The sequence below is a fragment of the Lathamus discolor genome, chromosome 2 (genome assembly GCF_037157495.1).
Source record: "Lathamus discolor isolate bLatDis1 chromosome 2, bLatDis1.hap1, whole genome shotgun sequence".
NCBI classification, from domain to species: Eukaryota; Metazoa; Chordata; class Aves; order Psittaciformes; family Psittacidae; genus Lathamus; species Lathamus discolor.
In genome coordinates this window covers 46,530,920-46,553,220 of record NC_088885.1, presented here as the reverse complement: position 1 = coordinate 46,553,220, position 22,301 = coordinate 46,530,920, and the positions used below count along the sequence as shown (strand labels likewise).

The window sequence follows — 22,301 nt, the reverse complement described above, 5'->3', positions numbered from 1 at the left end:
CTATTTAATGGATTTAAGGGGAAATTTCTGCCTTTGCAGATCACAAAATGGTAGATTTTGAACCACAGCCTTCTATCAACCTCTCATATATCTTCAACATTTTGGATTACATCTGCCTAGTTTCTTATATCTAAATAAATTTCAGCTCTCTGGAGGAACAAGATTTTATATAAACAAGCAACACTAAGGTTCTGACCAAATGAGTTCTTTCTACTGACATTATAAAGGAGTGAAACTGCAAGTAGCAAGAACTACTGCAAACAGAAGAATACAGTGAAGTCAACAGAAATCACTGCTGAGAGGTGCTGTGACTGAATAAATATAAATTCTTTATAAATACGTAAATATAAAACAAATACATCAGAGGGTAAAGCCACAGGAAAGTACCAGGTGTCTCCAAGAGCTGACAGACGGAAGCTAGTGGGCTGTGCTGTGACCTTGGCTGTGGCAAATAAGACCCATTCTTCAGCCTAGCATGTCAGCATTAATGTACTCCAGCAAACAGTCTGTACTGTATACCAAACTAGAGTGACCAAAGTAGAAGCGTCCTTTCTGCAGTGTCTGATGCAGTGGACAAGACTCATCAGCACAGGATGAGGTGAATATCCAGCTACACTTGCCTGAATTGTAGCAGCAAAATCCAGGCATTCATCATTCTTACCAAAGCCTTTTGTTATGAATATGGTGGGAAAATTTATTATGTTATGGGGGCAGAAGAGGCCACCTGCTCCTCTTAGTTTTCACCTCCTTTAGATTTTACACACAAAGGTCATATACTCTCTCTGTTTTAATTTTACTGCGGTTAGTAGGAGTGTCCTCTCCCCACTGACTGGCATCAGCAGTACCGGTCTCCTCAGTAACAGGCATTATTGGAAAAACTGTAGGAAAATGCAGCCTGTACTATAAAGAATGTAAAACTAGGTACTTAGGTTCACTGAGTCTAACTATATAGACATCGAAGGGGTAATAACTCTTTAGCTAATAAATGTTAATAACCTCTAAATGTGACTTAATATCTTCAATTTAATTACTTTGGGCTGTATCCAGTGACAGAGTTAGAGTTTTGGGTGACTGGTCTCCAGCATGGAATCTGATTTAGGTGACAATGTTCCCAGAGGGAGGGTTAGCACTTTAGAATGGGACCCAAAGAAGCCAGCTCAGCAGGAAGCAGCCTGGAGCTGCTGTACTCCAAGAGGAACTGAGGAATGGGTTTCTTCATGAGATGCACAGCCTGCCATCCCCTTCTAAGCTTAATATTTTTAATTTGAAGGAACAGCATAGAATTACTCTTTGTCAGAACTGTAAAAGAAGCAGAAAAAACTATCTATCTTGAAGTCTAGTGATGGCCATCTTCATGAGGTGAGGGTTGATGTCTTTAGAGTAACTAGTTAGAGCACACACACACAAGAATGCCTGAACCTCAAGACAGTTGAAGAGGATGGAAAAGTTTTATTGAAAAAAGCAATTTTGGGTTTTGTTTTGGCGGAGTTTTTGGTTGTTTAGGGTTTTTTTTGGGGGGGGGGGTTGTTGGTTTGTTTGTTTTTCTGTAGTAGTATATGTCTGTTAGTTATAATATTATATATCTGACTGTTAAAAAATTGGTTCTGGTGAGAAAGTGCAATTCAGGCAGTCAGAGGTGAATGACATGGCTCTGCAATGTATTACACGGCTCTCATCACTTTATGTGATATATGTGTGAATAATTAAAAACTTGAGGCTGCTGCGTTTAGGTTAGAAACGGGGGATTTGATTCCTGATTCATAATATCTAAAAGCAGATACTTATGAGTCACACCAGAAATTACTGGTGCACAATGTAAAGGAAAATAATAAAGAGCACAAGCTGTAGCTCCCAAGCAGGCTCAAGTTAGCTCCTTTATTTCCACTCTCCACAAGTGTAGTTGACAATACAGTTAACTCAGTCAAGAACCTTCTATTTTTTTTCCTCCTTTTTTTTCTGACAGGGGCTTTCACTCTCCCCTCTGAAGGAAACTAAACTCGGAGAACTTTGCAGGCATTTCTATTGACTCTGTGAACAATCTTGACTCTGCGGATTATCCTCAAGCAGCTGTGGAGAACACAAAAGCTTCCCCCAGAACACAGGAAAAAGAATACTGATGCAGCCTGGGGCAGATTTTTTTTCCTCTCAGTTCTCAAGTGATTTTTAAGAGCCAGCTGGTCTGGAAAACGATGAATTTGTTTGTAGGAGAGGTAAACACTGCCAAAATCAACAAGTTCCTTCCTTAGGGGCCTGTAGAGCAAATTGGTCTGCAGATTAAGACAGTTCAGTCAAGTCATGTTAGGGCTGACATGAACCCTTCAGGCTCCCTAGCTTTTACCCCAGAAAATATGAAGAAAAGTGATACATTTCTTATGGAGGAATTATATACTGTAGGGTCAGAAAAATTAAATAAATTAAAAATGATCTCCTCTGTAAATATCCTATCACAGGTTTTCTTAACTGAGATAGCTGATAGGTTTATTAGTAGTTGCTTTTGTACTGGGTCAAATAGGCTCTGTCTTGACTCGCCAGACTGGTATCGGTGAAGGATTTAATGGTGATTAGAACTGTGTAAAATGATCTCATATGTTGTCACCTGCCAAAGAAATTTCAGTGGGTGAAGCCTAACTCTATTCACAAGTCATTTTTCTAACCTAAGCCAGGAAATGTGTTAAACAAGCAGAGCCACAGTGTCTCACAGAGGTGCTTACAAAGGCATCTTCATGAATGTACAAGATGTGTGCGAGAGACAAAGTAAGATGGGAAAGATCACGGCATTTTACAGTCTGCTTTGCACTTCCCCAGCACTTTTTGTTTCAAAGGCATTAAGAAAAACTGGTTTTTAATCCTGGTTATGACATAAAAATGTGCATCACTTTAGTTTCATAGATCAAAAAACAGAGCGAAATAGAAACTCAATTTCCCTCAACAGAAAGAAATAGAAATGCCAATTCTGGTGCCATAAATCACAAGAAAATTTTATCAGAAACAATATAATGGGAAGGTAAGCAAAGTTTTCAAATTGTTATACTACACAGAGGTGCCTAAAACTGCAAGCAGTTCTGAATACTTTGGCTGGCTGTAACCAACATGGCCAGGTCACGCACAGTTCAGTCGGACTTTATTGGCATGACAACATCTTCACACACAGCTACAGGAAATCAGCAATACAGCTGGGAGGGAACCCAGGTCTCCTGACTAGCAGTTCTGTGTATTAATGACAATGCTCTGCTTCCTAGTCCCTTACATCCTCACAGCATTTTTCAACCATTAACTAATGCATCAGTGGGGTTTATTTGAGATAGAGATGCAACAAGCAAGCTCAAAATGGAAAGCATGTAGGGCCACCATTTCATTGGGAAAAGGTTAACTCACTCTAATTAAATCCCACAGAGCTTCTCTATTCAGAAACAACCACATTTTAAAAGCAACAAGGGTTAACATCTCATTAACAGGGAGCTAGGTTGCTATAAGTCTGCTATAAAGGATTTTTGATATTTCTGCTGGAAATCAGTGTAGGGGAATATTATATTCAAAATTCTTTGTCAGAAAGGCTAAGGAACTGCTAATCACTGCAGTAACACTCTCATTTTTACCTAAATTAACATAGCTCTTCAGAATTTTCCATCCTATAAACATCCATGCATGACACTCTACATGCTGTGTGACATAACCAGAGGGAGCACAAATGTACATCAGGTCACATGACAGACATGCTCTGTCTTAGGGCAGAGTTGTTGTACCAGGAGGCAGTCATCAAGCCTGCACAGAGTGGATGTAGTGATGCACTACACAAAAGCCCCTCACTGTTCAGTGTCCTGTGCACCCAGTTTTCTGTCCTGCTTCAGGACTGCAGACACAGATGCTGAGCACCGGTAGGTATAAATAACACAGAAATTCGTCAGTTGCATGAGACATAGACACCACAGTGCCAGCATAACCTGAGCCTTGTTCACAAGTGGTGCCAAATGTGGATCTGGTATGCAGCAGCAATCTCATCTTTGTATTGGTCCTACCATCATAGGACCTCTCCTATGTTTTCCAATTTTCATTGCCACAGAGAGAAAGCTGTCATGCACTCCATATGTGTAAAGGTAGTAAAACTTTGCCTACTCTTGGAAAGATTATTAATTTATATTAATAAAGTGCTATTTAGGTGGTGAGTGACTGAATAAGAAATGTTAATCAGTTTTAAAGGGAGACCCAAGGAAATATATGCCTCATATATAACACATAGCCAGGAAAGAGGAAGAACTTATGCCAGCTAGAAGAAAATAGCAAACAAACAGTGTATGAGTTGTAAGCAATTCAAAAATATACTACACAACTTTACCCATTGAAGCATAGATTTACAATGTCTTTCATGGTTAGATGACAGAAAGGCTCATTTCTAACATAGCCATAGGTTAGTAAGTTTAGTTGGCTTCTCGTACAACTGAAAAGCAGCAACAGGACTCGTTGTAGCCACAGGGTAGTAACAGAATTCAGTGAATTCCAGAAAAAAAAATACTTAAAATGTCAAAACATAAGCTTAACTGAATAAAAAGCTGAAGTGTAAGCCCAACCCTGAGAATGGAAAAGTACTGGATAAAACATTGGAAAATATACTGCAGGGAACAATCCCACTTTGGCAGTGGGATAGACTAAATGACCTAATGCAACTTTTCCATCCCTAATTTATACGATTCTATGATTCAACAAAAACAAACTGTGAAATTAAAAACTGAAGCAAGTTTATAACCTGGCTACCATATTTTATAAATGCATATATACACATTTCTGTAGGTATTTAAAATAGTGACTCTCTTGGCACTGGTACTACAGGAGATACATGCATAATGTCAGATTTCATCTTAAAACATTCATCTGGCTGCCAAGCTGACAAGATGCCAGCAGCCTAAAAGATAGACCTAAGAATAACCATGAAGACAGAAAAAGAAATAATCACTAAAACTGAAAAAGTTGATGTTGACCGCTATGGGTTAAAACTCTGGTTTCACTGTGAAAATGAATGCAAAGACCAAAAAACCACACCAGGAACAGCAAGAAAGCTGGGCCCTTGATCTGAGTGGCTCTGTTGCAGAATGGACACTCTTAGGCACTTACTGTTCTTTAAAATGTGCTTCTCTTCTGCAGGGAACAGTAGCAGTGTTAAATGGGTTAGGAAAGTCACTGTAGCGTGCTGTTTATAAACACACAGCTCAGATATTTACAAATAAAGTTCAACACCTGAACTGAAAGTTCCTGAGTAGGCTGATCAGAAGATATAACACTTAATTCCTCTCCTTACTGGGTAGATGCACATCACCAAAAATTAATAAAGCATGGAATACATCCAAGGCAGTTTTTCTCTTTTTGTTTTTTTTTTTTTTTTTTTTTTGAATGATCTTATTTTAAAGGAAATCACTACTCTAAAAATACTGCAAAGTGAGATTTATATGTTTAGGTTCTCTTAGGTTAGTATAAAAGTATTCCAAATGAGAATATGTGCTAACAAAGATTGTCCTGTTTTCTGAGAAGGGCAGTACCGACTCAAATATGCTTCCACATGCAGATAATCCTATGAGTGACCACAGAGGTTCCTGCAGTTGTAAATAATTTGAGACCACCTGGACATGTCTAATACATACAGCCTGGGGAAATAAGTCATTCAAAAAGAAAAATGAAGTCTTCTCTTTTGAGTCCTTCAGTACAGATCTGTAGCTCTAAGGCTAATCAATTAGCTCCCAGAAGAGCGGATGGTTCTGTTCTGGAGTACCAGCTTCAGTGCCTTTCCAAACAGTGGAAGAGGCCTGTCATCCTGCTTTAAATAAGGAACAAACTTCACAACTGAGGAGGACAAAAATATGGTTTAAACAAATAGTTTATTAAAGAAATGATTCATCCTTCTTTTTAAGGAGTATTTGTTCCATCTGAGAAAAATAACTACTGTGAAGTGCCTTTTCCACAACAGTGAGCTTCCAATTATTATATTTTTTTCCTCAATGAAAAAAAAAAAAAAACCAACCCAAAAATGAGAACAAAAACACCCACCACTAGAAGTGTTGAGAAAAGCAAATGGTGGAGAGACCATATTCGAGGAGATAATTACCACTGGAGCTGATGAAAACAAATTTACCTGGGAAAGTAGCTCTCTTGGTAGAATAGAAACATTAAGTCCATAAAACTGCAGGCTACTTCAGCTGCTTTTAAACCCTATAAAAACTGTCTTTTTCACTATCCTCCCACTTCTCACATCTGCTTTAGACTTTATTCTACAGCAGATGCTACATAGCAGTCAAACCCTTACGGAATCTCACATCTCATGACTTAAGAACATTTTCAAAAGCCTCTGAGGGATTTAGGAGCCAATATTACTGATTTTCAGTGAGTTTTGGGCTCCTGGGGCAAGATTCAGGAGTTGGTTTAGAGAATTTCTATTCTGAGAGTCAAGAGTTCCCACTGCTCCGTCCCAGCTGGTGATGGCTCTGGAGGCCACAGTTCTCAGTAGCACAGGAAGCATTACTGGCTGCACAAAACCAGCAGAAGCCTCAAGAAAGAATGTGATGCTGCAGATGGAAATGCCATAGCTTGTCCTCTCAGTTACAGTTAGCTTGGTTTGTCTATCCGCAGCCTGATGCATTTGTTTAGCTGCTGTAATAACATTCTGACTCAGTTGCAAATATGTCAATACTGTAAGCTATACCTAGCTTTACAATTTCAGATTTAGTGACCATAAATCTAAAATAGCTGCTTGACTTGTACAATTCCCTTATACAATTCATGGAACAATGCCTAAAACAAACACCTCCCCAGTTAATGAGCAGCCATGTAGAAGAGAAATGCTCCACAAGGCTGAGCCAGAGAGCACTTTGTGGGTTTAGCTCTAACTCACAAGGTGAGAGCAAAGCTCCTGGATCCACTTGTGTTTCACAGCCATGAACTGTAAAGAACTAGGGAGCTAAGCCATCCACAGAAAAATGAAGAGAAAGACAGAAGCAAAAATCCTTCCTTATAGTGCTATGATTTGTTTCAAAGATCCATTCATATCCCTCTTTGGGTAATTGAATTTGAGCTTGAGCCTCTCTATGCATATGCTTTGGGGTACCTGGGGACAATGTTTCTCAGTTCCTCAGATCTTTTCCTTTCCGTTAATTAAGTAGCCTGCACTTTAGGGTAGAGGGAGGAAAGCAGGAAATTAAGCGAAGAAAAAAGCTGAAGGTAAAAAACACCCCCTAACTTGCCAAACAGAAAATTTTTCTGAGAAGTAGGACACCTGGAGCTCAAACAAAGTTGGACACATCTTACTCTCCAGGGCTACATTCTCTAACCAGGCCATTCTGCTGCAGCTGAGAGATACTAGAAAACATGTAGGAAATTTGAGACTAGACTGAGTGAATCTACCCAGCAGAATAAATAAAAGATAATTTTAAGGTTGAGCTACATGGACCAAAGTACTACTGCTGCAAGGATTTTAAATATGTCTATACTGGAAGCAAAGCCAGAGAGGATTTTCATAGTGATGCATAGACAGCTAAGATGGTACTTAGTCTTTGGATTTAGAAGAAACAGACTGGTGACATGGATCTATACCTCAATCACAGCGGTTCAGATGAAGTCCTTTTGCAAAATGAGCCTCCAAGTACCCAAGCTCTTTTTGAAGTGGCGCATGGGTGCTTCTGAACTTACTGTCACTGTGCAGCAGTGTTGTGCAGAGATATCCCACTAAATGCTAGACCTGTATGTTCTATAGCTGCACTATATAGGTCCAAGGACCTTCAGTTCTGAGGTCATCGGACTTGGTGGATGGCCTAACTTGGATCAACATGACTCAAATTCTGTTTTCTGTTTCTGATAGTTAATTACTACTTTTTATCCCTATATCTAAAATCTAGCCCTCAGGTGCCTCTTAATTATGCTTCCCCATTGAAAATATTAACTACAATCCTTTAGTCTTTCATACCCATCTTCCTTATAAGTTGTTTATGGTCATTTGGTGCAGTACGCACAGCTAGTCTGAATAACTAGTAGGAAATTTAGAGAAAAATGAAATCCCTCTGCAAACAAAACATTTGGTGAAAATGGGGGAAATTCTCAATGTTGTAATATCTTATTTCAAACAAAATATTTTTATTAATCATTTTAATAGCTAAAAACATAATAATAAAAAACACCAACACTGAACTGATTTTTTTCCCTCAGAAAACTGTAAAACTTTGAGAGTTTTACCCCACTCAGAATAATGCCAAATTTTTGAAAACTTGAAATATTTTATAGAATAAAAAGTCAGCTTTTCTCCTACTTACAGTAACATGTAATTTAGGCCCCTAGCTGCAGAGAACTATCTGGTTTTATGGGGTCTGCCCAGATAGTCTAGATTCCTTGATCTGCAAATGTTTTTCCCCGTGCTCAACTTTCCTACTGTGTGTGGTTCCACTGAAATCAATAAGACTCTTCACAGTGATTAAATTAAACATGAGTGTGAGATTTTGAGTGTGAGTGTCTTATGGCCTGAGACTGCATATTATTAAGGAAAAGCACATGTTACCTGGGGAAGCGAAAGGTCCTCTGAATTATCTTACATTACCTACCACTCTGTGTAAACTATGAAATTAATATAATAGTGTCACATTTTCAACCTCAAACTCTAGATCTGGAGGCTTCCTTATATGATGCCAAGAATCATAGTAAGTCAAGAATGTTAGAATCAGCAATGAATGTTTCAAATTATTCCCCTATTTTCTTAACTTGACTGGACAGGATATTTTACATGGTCCTTAATTTATTATCTTTCATAATAAGGAATGTTAGTGCAGAAATACAGCATTATGGAATATTGCTAAACTTATTATTAAATCTAATCATGGTAAATGGATTTCCTTTCCAAAATTGTACAGTCATCTATCTTTCCCCAAGATTTTTTGATGACTAGCAGTTTCATTCTTCGTACATTTCAAGCTCTACTAAATATGTTACAAAAAGATCTTTACAAAGTGGGTGCACTGGTGGGTCAGCACTGCTTTTTCAGGGTTCAGGTTAACTAGTGTTGAAGCAGAGGGACCATACTGATGAAAAATTCCAATGGTCCAGGCTTTTATGTTCATCTGAAATGAAAGAAAAAGTCTATTTTTTTAAGAATTATTAATATCAAGAATACTGTTCCTTTTTATTAGTGTTTGGGTTTTAAAGAGTACCAGTTTTAAAAACAGTCATCCTTTTTATTTTACCATTGGAAAAAAAAAAATCACACGGAATCACACAAAATCAAGTTTAGTACAGAGTAATGACTGGTCCCAAACCTCGCATTATACAGAGGAAAATTCTGTAGTCAAATAACAGCTGCCAGATGTGATTTTGAGCCAGAACAACAGCTTTTCTCAGCAATGTGCTGGGAGGTATCTCCAGAGTGTGTGGGATGGTGTACAGAGCTCAAAGGGAACAGGCTGTGTCACTTCTGCGATGATCTAAGCACTGCTAGGGAAAGTGGAAGCAAAAAAGACAGGGACAAAAATAAGTACCTGTGCCCTGGCTTGCCTCAGTGTAATCCAGAGAATATAAATCATCTGCATTGCAGCCATTTTTAGGATTTTTGCCTGCCTTCCACTACCAGGCTGGAGCAGCAGCTGATACAAGTGTGTCTTAGGTCTGAAAGGAGAGAGGAGTGAGAGCAGGGGCAGCCATATGGGCCAGCCACTAACAAAAATGCTTCCAAAAGTCCCCATGAAATATTATCTCTCACAGGCAGCTGTTCAATACCTCATGATGTGTGTTAGGCACTGCTTTCCTGCCAGCCTACTAGACTGCACAGCACGTTCACCTCATATTACTTTATTAGATTGTGAATTAAAAAGCATTATTCTCATTGCTCAGCAGACAGCTTCCTTTACCAGTGACTCACTGCTGCTTTCCTAACCCTCATGTACCCTCAGCACCACCCAGGCCAGAACTTGTCTCAATATATACTAAGTAGTGTCAAGTGCCTGGGAATGTGGTGATCCATTGCATCCAAATAAAGCAAAGTTTTGTCTTATGCATATATATGTGCTAAACAGTAGATCACTTTGATGAGATGACAAAGCTAAATTTGTCACCATTTTAGTTGGAAATTTCTTTTGTCTGCCTGCGTGGAAAGTTTCTGTTTGGTGACATTAGGACTTTCAGGGATTTAAAGCCAAATGGAGAATGTAGATCCTGGATGACCCTGCTCATAGAGAGCAAGCCCCTCATACCATACCATAGCCCCAGTCTGATCATGGGCTATTACACAAGCATATAGCATACAGAAGAGTGTAAGTCCAGCAGAATCCAAATTGCATCAACAATTGTTAATCTGCTGGGTTTTTTCACAAATAATGAAAGAAAAACAAATCTTCCATGTGAGCAAGATGAATGGACAAATAAGGCCATTGAGGAATAATTCAAAAGAAGTTTGAAATAATTTTCTGCTGTTTGGATTAGTTAGTCCAAATAAAAATCTCTTTATTCACAATCTTAAACCCAGGCTATCAGTGAAGGTATGTTTTGCAAAACTCAATCTCACATATAACTGGAGTTTGGAGAATGGGTTGAACAGATCTCAGAGAAAATTTTATTCCTCACCCTTTAGTATGCCAAGCATCATTACAGGCCAAATCTGCAAACTCTCCTTTGAATAGCTTCTTCAGATTGTTTTCACTTTGAGAACTGAAAATAGAAAGCAATAATTCTTTAGTTTGTCAAGCAGAAATTCTCTGAATTATTAACCAGTTATTTAGCCAAAGTCCAAGACCACCCCTGAGTTCAACAGAAACATGGTTCTCACACATAACATGGAAGAAGGGCGTAGTTTTTGAGTTCTATGACCTCCAGTTTTTAGCTGCATGGTGTAATAGTTATGCTTGCTGGTAATGGGGAAAATGAGAGTCCTGAAAAACACAGACAGCAGCAGCTTCTCTTGCCTTTGCTGCAGCAGCTCACCACCTCAGGGGGCCAGAAAGGAGTCCTTATTTCTGCCAGAGCCACGACGAATATGGGGAGACACATACCAGTCTTACCACACAAGTCAAAGCATTAACCAAAAGATGACTATGACGAATGTCAGGAAGATTAAATTAAGGTCAAGATAGCTAGATGTTCTGCTTGCTCACCGCTTACTCAGAAATAATTTCCTCTTTATGTGAGTTATTTGCTCAAATGAGGTTTGTTAAGAGCCCTTATCTGACTCAGTCTCTAGGCAATGATGTCTGCTTTGCTGGGTCAAATCGTGCAGCCACTGAAATCAATGGGAACATTCCTTGTGATTTCAAATGGAGGCAAAGCCTGAGTTACCATCTACTATAGTACATATTTTGCTATACAGTTCCCATATACTAGGTACAGACTTCACTGATTTTATGCTGTTCTCCACTGTCTATGCAATCCTTTTCCTATTTCATGTTTTGAAGGTGCCATGCTTTTACAATAGTCATGCATGGTGGAATCCTTCACTGGGAGGGACCATACTGTTGGATTTTTGACAATACAAGAGCAGAAAGGAAAGCTGTAAATGCAGCTACTGGAAAGCTATGTAAAAAGTGTAACCTCATTAAGAATTCTGCTCCTCTGGGAGGGCTCTGCATTTCTGCCAGGGCACAGATAGCAGCACCAGCCCAGTTCACCTGGTGCAATCAACCTGCTGTCCTGGTTTGATGCAGTTCAGTGCGTATTTAAATGATCCTTCGTAACTGTTTCTTTACCCAGAGACAAAAATGACCACCTATTAGAACCTCAGTCCCTAAAGTGTTAATATAGAACAGACACCAGAGAAATTTGGCATTTTTGTTTGGATATGTTGGGGTTGGGTTTTTTTTCCCCTCAGTGACTAGCCACCACTGCAGGAAAACCCCAGTTCCTTTTAGCTTCAGAATTTAATTCTTTACCTATGTTCCTCAACAAATATGTTCATTTGGAGTTCTAGTTTTATCCAGCTAATACCCAACTACTGCTGAGTTAATCAAACAGAAGCAGCAAGGAGGCAAACACATAGAACAGACCTGCTACTTACACATTCTGCCGCCAGTGATGGGAAGGCACCCAGCCTTGCTTCAGATAAACAGCTCAGAAATTAGATCCTTATCCAGACTACATTTCTGGAAGAAAAAAATAGTCTGAAAAATAAATAAATAAATAAAAGACTGAAAAACTTGAGAAATGAGACTTTTACACAGTATTTTGGAAAAATGTTTTGTTAAATAAAAATAAAAAAAATAGCAAATGAAAGCTATCTCTAACAAAATGATGGAGAGATGCAAGAGGCACATTTTTTGTAAGTTTTCTACTTTGCCTCTCCCCATCTTCCCTTCATTTCTACCCAACTGCCAAATGATTTTGTTAGAGGTAGAACAAAGGGAAAGGAATTTTCCATAGAAATGGAATTTCTTAGGGAAATGATTACTCACTGATCTAAAACGTGTCACAGAAGGACCTCTCTGTGCATGAAATTCACCCTGACTATGAGCACACTTGTGGAAGTCTTGAGGCTTCCCTGGGCTTTGCTGAGACTCACAGGTTACACTGTTTGAGTAGCCCTATTAAAACTCATGATAGCGCTTTTGTGTTCCCTCGCCATCTGAATCTCCATCCCACTCAATTTCTAGAACTCTTCAGAGAAGAAATGAAAAAGGCAATATTTCACTCAACGATTGCTACAACCAGATGCAGCTGAAAGAGGCAACTTCAAACAATGTTGCTGTCACTGTTGCTGAAGGTGCCTCCTTTTTTTTTGTAATTATCTTCAAATAGGCCTGGAACAAGATTTACAAATACTGAAGCTTCCTCTGAGCCATAAATTCTAATTTTTAGTCATCTCTAGGTAGAACAATTCATAGTTAAATGCAAAATCTGTCTGATCTAGTGTGTCCAGCACGATGGATAAAAGAATGCCATTAAATTCATCTGTTTTCAGCAAATCAGCCCAAAATATATTTCCTATGATAGCCTGCTTAAATGAGTATCATTCACTCAAGAGAACTGCTAAAGTATTTTGGTGCAATGTGGATGCATATTTAACAGATTTATATTTTGAATGTAATAACTCTTTAGAGATTTACCATGCTTATGGCTTCAAAATCAGGCCTTAAGACAACTGACTACTAATAAGGACATTATTGATGTCTCTTCCTGTGTAGAAGAAAAACTGTGCAGTACACTGATATTGACTTTCACAGCTCTGACTACTCTGTGTATGCAATTTTGTTCTGATTTTGAGAGGACTTCTGACCTCACTGTATGTCTTATGCAAAGCCAGTAGAGTTGTCTCCAAAGGGAGTTTGGATAGTCAAAAGGTTATTTGAAAAAGAAAAAAAAATCTATTTAAAACCCCATTATTTTTCATCTTTTTTCTTCCTGAATGAAATTGTTTGGGATAAAAGCTTGATTCTAGTGTGAATGTGACCTCTGTAACATTATTGAGTTTATTAATTTTAGAAAATTTGGAAATTGCAAGTTCCTTAAGCTCCTCTGCAATGTCTAAAATACATTGTATAAGTCAGGAATCAATATATCAGCAAACATTTTACCCTCTACAAATTATGTGCATATCTTTTCTGAAGAAAGTTCTTGAAAATAGAGATTCCCTGAACAGGAGCACTAAGACGTGCTGGAGGACAGCATTCAGATCCTTTCCTGGAAACCCCCACTGCAGTCATTTATAAAGCAAGTCACTCAAACAAAATAATGTCAAGTCAGCTGACCTCTACTGTCAAGAAAGAATAAAAAAGATAAGCAGTCTCTTAATTAAGGAGGCTCCAAATCATATACAAATTCATAAATCAATGGCAATCACTCAGAAGCTGATAGGGAACCAGGCACTTATCAGTGAATTAATGTAACTCACTTCATTCAGCTGCCACTCTTAAACAATTTCTGTCACACGTTTTGTACCAGCTTTCAGGTATAAAGCATATTGCATGATGCAGTTTGAAATCCCAGGGGTGTGGATAACTGTAACATCATTAGAGATTGCAGATGCCTTTCATACATTAATCATTCTTTCTCCTAACCTTAGCACAATTAAAGGATACAGTACTTTTTAAAAGGTACATCTCCCCAACACAAAACTTTACACTTAAAAAAAACCCAAACAACCCACACCAAAAAAAAAAAAAACAATCAAACAAAACAAAAAAAGAAAATATTTAAAGTAGAACTAAAATTTGAAATATTTTCACAAGAAGGAATTTCCTGGAAAAATAAATAAGCAAAAAATGTGTCTCTGCTTCCAGTTAATAAAAATTTTCCACAGAAAATGAAAATACCAAATGCCTGTTCTTATGGGAAGTCCAAGAATTCTGATTTTTTTTTAACCTGTCAAAAACTATTGGTTTTGAAAAAAAGAGCAATTCTCTTCCAGATAGTCACTTCCACAGAAAATCCCTGCTCAGCCCCTGTTAAGCACAAGGAGCTATATAGATTCTCTAAAAAGGTGACATAAATTACATGAAAAGGTGCCATGAATTTTGTCCATTTCATTGTAACACAAAATATCTTACTATCTCTCTACAGCGGCTAGCAGTACCTTCTCATCTTACTGGGGAAATGCAGTGGAAAAGACAATTCCCAGTCAAACATCTTCAGAAAGTACTGATACCATGAGGTGATATTTCCTAGATGTGCTGACATAAAATATAGCAGTAGTGTGAAACTTCCTGTTCCAGCAATGTCAGAAATTTTTACTTCACAAATGCTGAAATTTCGGGAAAATACATATGATTTTGTAGTGTGCTCGCATTTCACTTGAAAAATAAAATGAGTATGAAGAGTGTTTCCAGATAAGTTCTGCTAAAGAGTGAAAATGGTTGGCAGAAGCTCAATCCTAAGACCATTGCTTGTCCCCTTGGGACATACATGCACCGCTACAGAAGCAGACACTCTCCAGATCTGATCTGGGAAAGCAGTAAAAGCTCATCACAGTGAGAATAATCTGACTTTGCTCCCGCAGAGAGAAAACGCAGATTCACCAAGCTATGTACCACCTGGAAGGGCTTTACAGGTCAAACTTCAAATATATTAAATGAGAGAAGAGTTTATTTTCTTTTTGCCTCCAAGAAGCTCCTTATTAAAACTAGGTCTGAGGAATTTGTTGCACATATATCCATTGACAAAGTCTGCACAAAGCTACTTGTGTGTTGTGAGGCCATTAGATATGCTGTGAGATAAAGGTTCAAAGAAGACATCACTCATACAATAGATTTCTTCACCCAGCTGATGGCCTTTCATTGTTCCCCCATCTGGAGACAGAATGAATATACCAAGGATCTCAGGAAAAAACTCTATGAGATAAGATATAAAGGCGTTTTTGCCAACTTAAGCCAGTACAAGGTGCAGTGAGATTTTCCAGCTGGAATTTGCTTTTTTCTGCCTCTTGTAGGAACACTCATAGCCAATGTGTGAATTTGTCATCAGGCTCTAACAAACTGATATTTGTTTTGCAGACTGCCTATGTCATCCCCAGCAGGAATGAGCAGAGTGCAGAGCAAGAGGCATCGCAGCTGGTTCAGCGGCCTCCACTGACAGACATGAGACAACTGCTGGGATTTAGCACCCCTCTTCTCCCCACGCAGGCTGATCCTGCACTGCAAACTTGCCAGCAGCTCTCTTCTCATTGTTTTGCGTGTATGTGCACTATAACCCCAGCTTTGGAATACATTTACACTCCCTGGTTATTGCCACAATTGCTCAGCCAAGCAGAAACCTGGGCAGTGTACCCATAAATAATCTGAGATCACCAAAATCCTCTCAGGTAAAATCACCCCACATGGGACAGAACTGTGCTACTCACCCGACACACGTGTAATCAATGCCAATTATTCATTTCTTTATAAGGAAGTATTAACAGATTGTGTTACACAGATCGCAGGGACATTGTCATTGTTTCAATTCCTCAGACTACAATGGGAGTAATCTCCACTGAGCAGCAAATGATGTAGATGAGTAATCTAAACCAGGAGATTTCTATGTTGTTTCCTGAAGATTACTGGAAGACCTTTCTCTAGCTATAAAAGCATAAGTTGATTTTTGCTCTTTCTCTAGAAATACATACATTTGTCCCTAATATGTTTCAGGAACTTCACCACAGAAAGGAACTGTCTGTCCTCATCTGTGTACCATTCATCTGGCAGTACTCAGCAGTCCTGTCCCATCTTGTTCTATCCTCTCCTCTCTTCTTTCCTCTCCTCTTTGTCTCCTCTCCTTTTCTCTCCTTCCATTTCCTTCTCCAGCTCAGTATACATATTTAGCTAACAAGCCTCCCCATTTTTAACATTGAAGGAAAACTTTATCATGGAGGAGTAGAAAGCTAAAAAAGCTCATAAATAGGCTGTTCCTCTCTCTTTTTTTAAGTCACCAGCTACTATCTTATATAGGTGAGCTATGATGATGTCCCAGTCCAGTTTGTAACAGCCAGATCGCAATGCCTCAAGTGGTCTAAACTTCACATCTGACACACAGAAAATGAAGTAGGTGATGATTTCCACATCAGAACTGCAGGATAAGCACTTACAGACAGGGCTGTGGGTGGAAACCTTCTGAAGGTATACTTCTTAGAATATAAAAAAGAAAATATGTTCTGTTTTCCTCAGAACTTCAGAAAATGCTAAGTTCAATGGAAAAAAAAAAAAAACAAAAAAACAAAAACAACCCATCATGAGTTTCATAGTGCTCAGGACAAGCTGAAATTAAAGAATGAACCCATAAGCACAAACATACTTTTACCATACCTTCCACTGACTGTCAGTGAAAATGTAGCGGGAGGAATAATCTTCTGCTGCAAATTAAAACATCCCGTACCTCACCTTTTGAACAAACAGTTTACCAAACACACTTATGTCACCAATATGAATCATTTCAGTGATTTCATTAGTTATCCTGAAAGAAAAGAATTAAGTCTGCAAAATGAAATTAAAGTTTTGCATACACCCCTGAAAACAGCCCTCTTTTTCCCAAAGTGCCTTTCTGCCTTGTCTCCCCAGCCTTCAAGAGAGAGAGGAAGCCTCACCTCAGGTTTGCATCACCAGGCAATGAAGCTGTACTGTAGATATGGGAATTCTGAATCTCAGCTCTCTAATAACTTTCTGCAGAATGAATGTGTAGACAAACTCAACAATGTATTTCAAGAAAATGCTTCACAGCAGTCTTCATCCTGGAAGATTTCCAGGCAGCCATAAGAAGAATTAAGGAAATATTATCTGAGCAGCTAAAATTACCTTCAAGGAAATAGAAGGTACATAAGCAGCTTTCTTCTGGCTGTCCACAGGCAGCTGTGACTCCCTTGAGTTGTGATTCCTGCTACCAGAGAACAGCACCAACTGGACCCAGCTGTGTAAATGCTCTGTGTAGGAATAACCTTCATCACTTGACCAAAGAGTGAACAAAATGCAATGTGTAACCTGTCTGCTCCCCAATTAATGCAGACTATAGCTATCAGTTTATTGTCTCGTATCCCACTCTAGAGGAAGGGAGAAGAAAAATATCGGGCTGCCAAGTAATTATTTCATGTTTCTTCTGAGAAGAAATTAACTGCTGAAACTCAAAGAGGTTCAAGCGAGTTCTGTTATCTGCCTTTAATGTGGCTATTTTTCTATCTTAGTGGTCATCTTTTTGGCTTTTTTTATCATTGTGAGCTGTCAAAACTTGCTCTGGGACATGATCAGTTCCAAGTCTCTGGGTTTTGGGGGATAAGAAGCATCAGAAAGGCAGAGGTTAGGTCATTGGCTACTATTGGCTAAATCTTCCTTCTGAAAACCAGAGAGGACTTTGCCTGGACCTAGGACTGAATGTGAGGGCCGGTAGAAAGTACATCTATATCTATACTACATGGATTAAGAGGTAGGATTATCCTCAGATGGGAACCCGCATATTGACCAGCTGCCCTGGCAGCCAAAGGGCACTGGTGCAGACAGCAGGGTGAATTGCTTCAGAGGCAAGAGATAGAAGAGGGCTTCAAATTAATATCCTTTAAAGCCAGGACATCCTTTTACCTTGGTCAGGTAAAAGGAGGCTATTTCTTACCCAAAATTTTCTCTTAATGAACCAGGTCATCTTTTTTCCATCTTGATTCTCCAAATGAAAGAGAAAGACCAAAGGCTCCTTCCTGAGTTATACAAAATGAATCACAATCTTATGCAAGAAAAATAGTTATTTCTTGTCAGGAAAAAAAAAAAGAAACAAAGAATGTTAAAGATTCAGCAAATGCAATGCATGGGCTTCATGACTGAATATAGGATAAAATAAAAAAGAATAAAATAAAAAAGAATAAAATAAAATAAATACAATAAAAAAAAAATCCAGACAGCACATTGTGTCTTGGATCATTTAAACTCAGTACAATTTTCATTCTCAGTTATGTGTTTTGTGCCCTGCCCCGAAGTCACAGTAGCTGCAAAGGCGGATGCTGCTCTACTTCTCCAACCTCACTGACTTCAGACTCCTTCTCCACCCTTCACTATTATTTCTCTTTGGAGTTTTTTATCCACTTCTTGCTTTCCCTTTGAGGTCCCCACTCCTTTCCAGACATTTTCAGCCCCATCCAGAGGTCTCTGTTTCCTTCAACTCCGTATTTGCATCATGTGTCTCTCCCTTTTTCTGCCTTCTCTGTTGCTGGAGGGAAGGGATGCCATCCAGAGGGACCTTAACACACTTGTGAGGTGAGCCAATGCCAACCTGATGAAGCTCAACCATGCCAAGTGCAAGGTCCTACACCTGGGTCAGAGCAATCCCAGGCACAGCTACAGGTTGGGCAGAGAAGAGATTCAGAGCAGCCCTCTGTGGAGAAGGACTTCAGGGTGTTGGTTGATGAAAAAATGAACATGAGCCAGCTTCAGTGTGCACTTGCAGCCCAGAAAGCCAACCGTATCCTGGGCTGCATCAAAAGGAGCGCGACCAGCAGGTCGAAGGAGGTGATCCTGCCCCTCTACTCTGCTCTTGTGAGACCTCACTTGGAGTATTGTGTGCAGTTCTGGTGTCCTCAACACAAAAACGACATGGAACTGTTGGAACAAGTCCAGAGGAGGGCCATGAGGATGATCAGGGGACTGGAGCACCTCCCGTATGAAGACAGGCTGAGGAAGCTGGGGCTGTTCAGCCTGGAGAAGAGAAGGCTGTGTGGAGACCTCATAGCAGCCTTCCAGTATTTGAGGGAGGCCTATAAGGATGCTGGGGAGGGACTCTTCATTAGGGACTGTAGTGATAGGGCAAGGGGTAATGGGTTAAAACTTGAACAGGGGAAGTTGAGATTGGATGTAAGGAGGAAGTTCTTTATTGTCAGAGTGGTGAAGCACTGGGATGGGTTGCCCAAGGAAGTTGTGAATGCTCCATCCCTGGCAGTGTTCAAGGCCAGGCTGGACAGAGCCTTGGGTGAGATGGTTTAGTGTGAGGTGTCCCTGCCCATGGCAGGGGGGTTGGAACAAGATGATCTTAAGGTCCTTTCCAACCTTAACTATTCTCTGATTCTATGATTATGCTCCATGTAGCTCACCTATGCTTTCTTGCTCCACAACAGCAGTTTTACCTGCTGAATTAGAACATTAGCTAACACTGAGTTACATTTCACATGGAGAGTAGCACAATGATATGTCTCACAGAGACCCCAGGACTTCTACTATATGTACAGGCTCGAACTGCTCGTGCACAATTCTGTTCTAGTATACTGTAAGTGGAAAATAAGTTAAAAATGAGTCATTATAATGTGTCAATGAAACAATTAGGTGTGAGATGAAGAAAGGGTGGAAGGAAAAGAACAGAATGTCTGGACATCAGAAAGGAAAATAAAAATACATTTTATGAGACTATCTTTAAACAGTGGTAAAAGGATGTCAAAAGAAAAGGGTACAAACAGGAAGAAACAAAGAGACAGAAAAAAAGGTGATACTGGAAAACAGTATTTCTTTTTTAAAACAAGAGAAAAATCTGCAAAAGAGCAGAGTCTCAAGAAAGGGTTCCCCACAGCATCACTATAATAGATTGAAAATACTCAGCCTCCTCAAAGGAAGCAATCTGGTACAGAGCCAGCTATACTGGTGTCACAGTGACAGGGACAAAGAATGAAGCTGGAAACCTTTGGCACAGAGGATTAGATCAGATGGAGATAGGGAAAGGAAGGATAAAAGTTACTGAATGCAAGTAAGAAGACAGAAAGCAAAATTCATCAAGATCTAGGCCTAGGGCTGATTATATGGGACATTAAAGCTTGAATTTGTCAACCATGATTCTAAGTGATGGCTTTTCTTCCTACTAGTGACTTTTGAAGTCCAACTACTACTTCAGTTTCAGAAGAGCAATCCTAACAGGCAGGGTACAACAGTAGGTCCCTAATCCCCACCAGTGCTCGCAGAAATCAGATTTTTTTTCCACTGACTTCTACAGGAACCATATTGGACCCTAAAAGAAAGCAATTTGTGGTAATAGTAGTACTGCTGGATGGGTATGTTGCATGGAAACTGCTTTTTTCAAAGAATGGTGATTCATCAGAACAAACTCCTTCTGCAACAACACTGAATATTGAAAAGCAAGCATTTCCAAGATCAAAAAAAGAGAAAAATCTTAACAGATTGTTGATTAAGACCAATGATCACCATTTCACTCATCCAGACTCAGCTCTTGGCTGACTGCTCAAAACAAGACATTTGCATCCTCATACTTACCATATCAAGAAGAGCTTGAACCTTCATTTTCCGCACTCAGGTACACCCAACTAAAGGTGTTTTCAATATCTTGCTTCACAGGCTTGAAAGAACATCTAGGTCAGGTGGCTGCAGAAAGATTGAACAAAGAAAAAGGGACAGATAATCTGTGGTAATATTTGAGCAGATTTCAGAGTTAAATACAGCAGAAAACTCCTGAACTGTCAGTGAGGCTGAAGTTGCAGGGTATTCACCACTTGCTTAAATGTTGTGCTGTTCCTGTTTCAAAATATGCTTATAAGGTCACATCTTTGAGAGGAAACACACTCAAGACATGCGTATCTTCCATTTTCTGAATTATCTTGGCAGGAATACTAAAACCATCTCATTACAAATATTTTGCTTATTCACATTTTCCATTGACAGCATATCTTAGGAGTTTTCCCTGTCATATGAATAGGTTCATATAAGTAACAGCATTTCTTGCTGGCTAGAAGAATATCGCAAACCAAAATTATCTTCTCTAATTACAAAGCTGCCTGACCTTGTGCTCGTAGTAGTACAAATAGCATAGCTGCTTTTTTAAAGACACTTTTTCTCATCTTTTCAATTGAGTGCTATAGCAGATGCAAGAGGGAATGACCCAGAGGAGGAAGCTCTCCATTTACCTACCGTCAAAAAGATGCAGGGGACTGTAGGCTTCCCCACTGTATTTTGTAACCCTGCCCTTAGAGGATTACCTCTAGATTCAGGGAGGCAGTTTAATCTCTGTGCTCATTAACTCCATGACTTGTCTGCTGAGACAATGCTTTGGGTGTAGTTACTCTAGCAAGACACAAGCATGGATCAAAATCCTCATTCACTTCCACCAGCTTCAACTGAACTGTAACCAGTAGGATGCATTTTGAATGGAAATATTTGTGAACATATTGTTTATTTTTTATCATACAAAGAAAGGGATGAAATTATTGACCTTACTTCAGATTAAGTTGGTATTACTCTGGAGAAAAGCAGTTTGGGCTTCATGTTCATTGTCTGGCACAATGTCACTGGCAGAGTTTGTGAGGAGCTACAAATCTCCCATTTTCAGTGTTAAATCTATTCTCAGGTCTCTGTTGAATTCTTTTGATGCATATTGGCCATATACATTCATGCTGGACCATACAAACTGAAATTAGTCAATATAATACTGTGTGCATATGCACATGGGTTTGAAAAAAAATCATGCCATGGACTGTGGGTGATATATTTTGCCTTCCATTTACTGAAATTAAACTTGGAACCTAAATTTTCAAAAAACTCTCCAGCCAGTTCTGGTAACTAACTGATTTCTAACTGATCCTGAGGGAAACTCATGGCCATTAAAAAAAAAATAAAAGGAGTCAATTCATATCAAATTATTGACAAATTCTCAAAAAACAAGGAATAGCACTGAAGTTCTGAAGCACATATATCATTCACATACCAACATAATTATTCTTGGGAAAATTTACAAAACAATTCTCTAAAACTAGAACATGCGTCCTATATTTTTCTTCCAGAAAAACACAGGGAAATGATGACATTTCCTTTGCCACTGCCCTTGATCCACAGTTCAAATTTTGCACTACTAGACGTAAGTGTCATTATGTTAACTTCATTTTATACTAACAAAGACTTTAGCCAAACATATTAGAGTTTCTTATAGTT

The 22,301-nt window shown here is 39.1% G+C and overlaps 1 long non-coding RNA gene across 2 annotated transcripts; it reads right to left on the bottom strand.

The window, feature by feature from the left end:
- Window positions 1-7,706: 7,706 nt before the first annotated feature.
- Window positions 7,707-20,845, bottom strand: LOC136009193 (uncharacterized). 2 transcript variants are annotated; one of them, XR_010610384.1, is made up of 5 exons: window positions 20,634-20,845; window positions 12,002-12,104; window positions 10,579-10,662; window positions 9,279-9,450; window positions 7,707-9,083 (listed from the first exon to the last, which is right to left on the bottom strand). It is a non-coding gene; the product is annotated as an uncharacterized LOC136009193 (long non-coding RNA). The 2 variants fall into 2 exon arrangements; XR_010610385.1 differs by lacking the exon at window positions 9,279-9,450.
- Window positions 20,846-22,301: the final 1,456 nt, after the last annotated feature.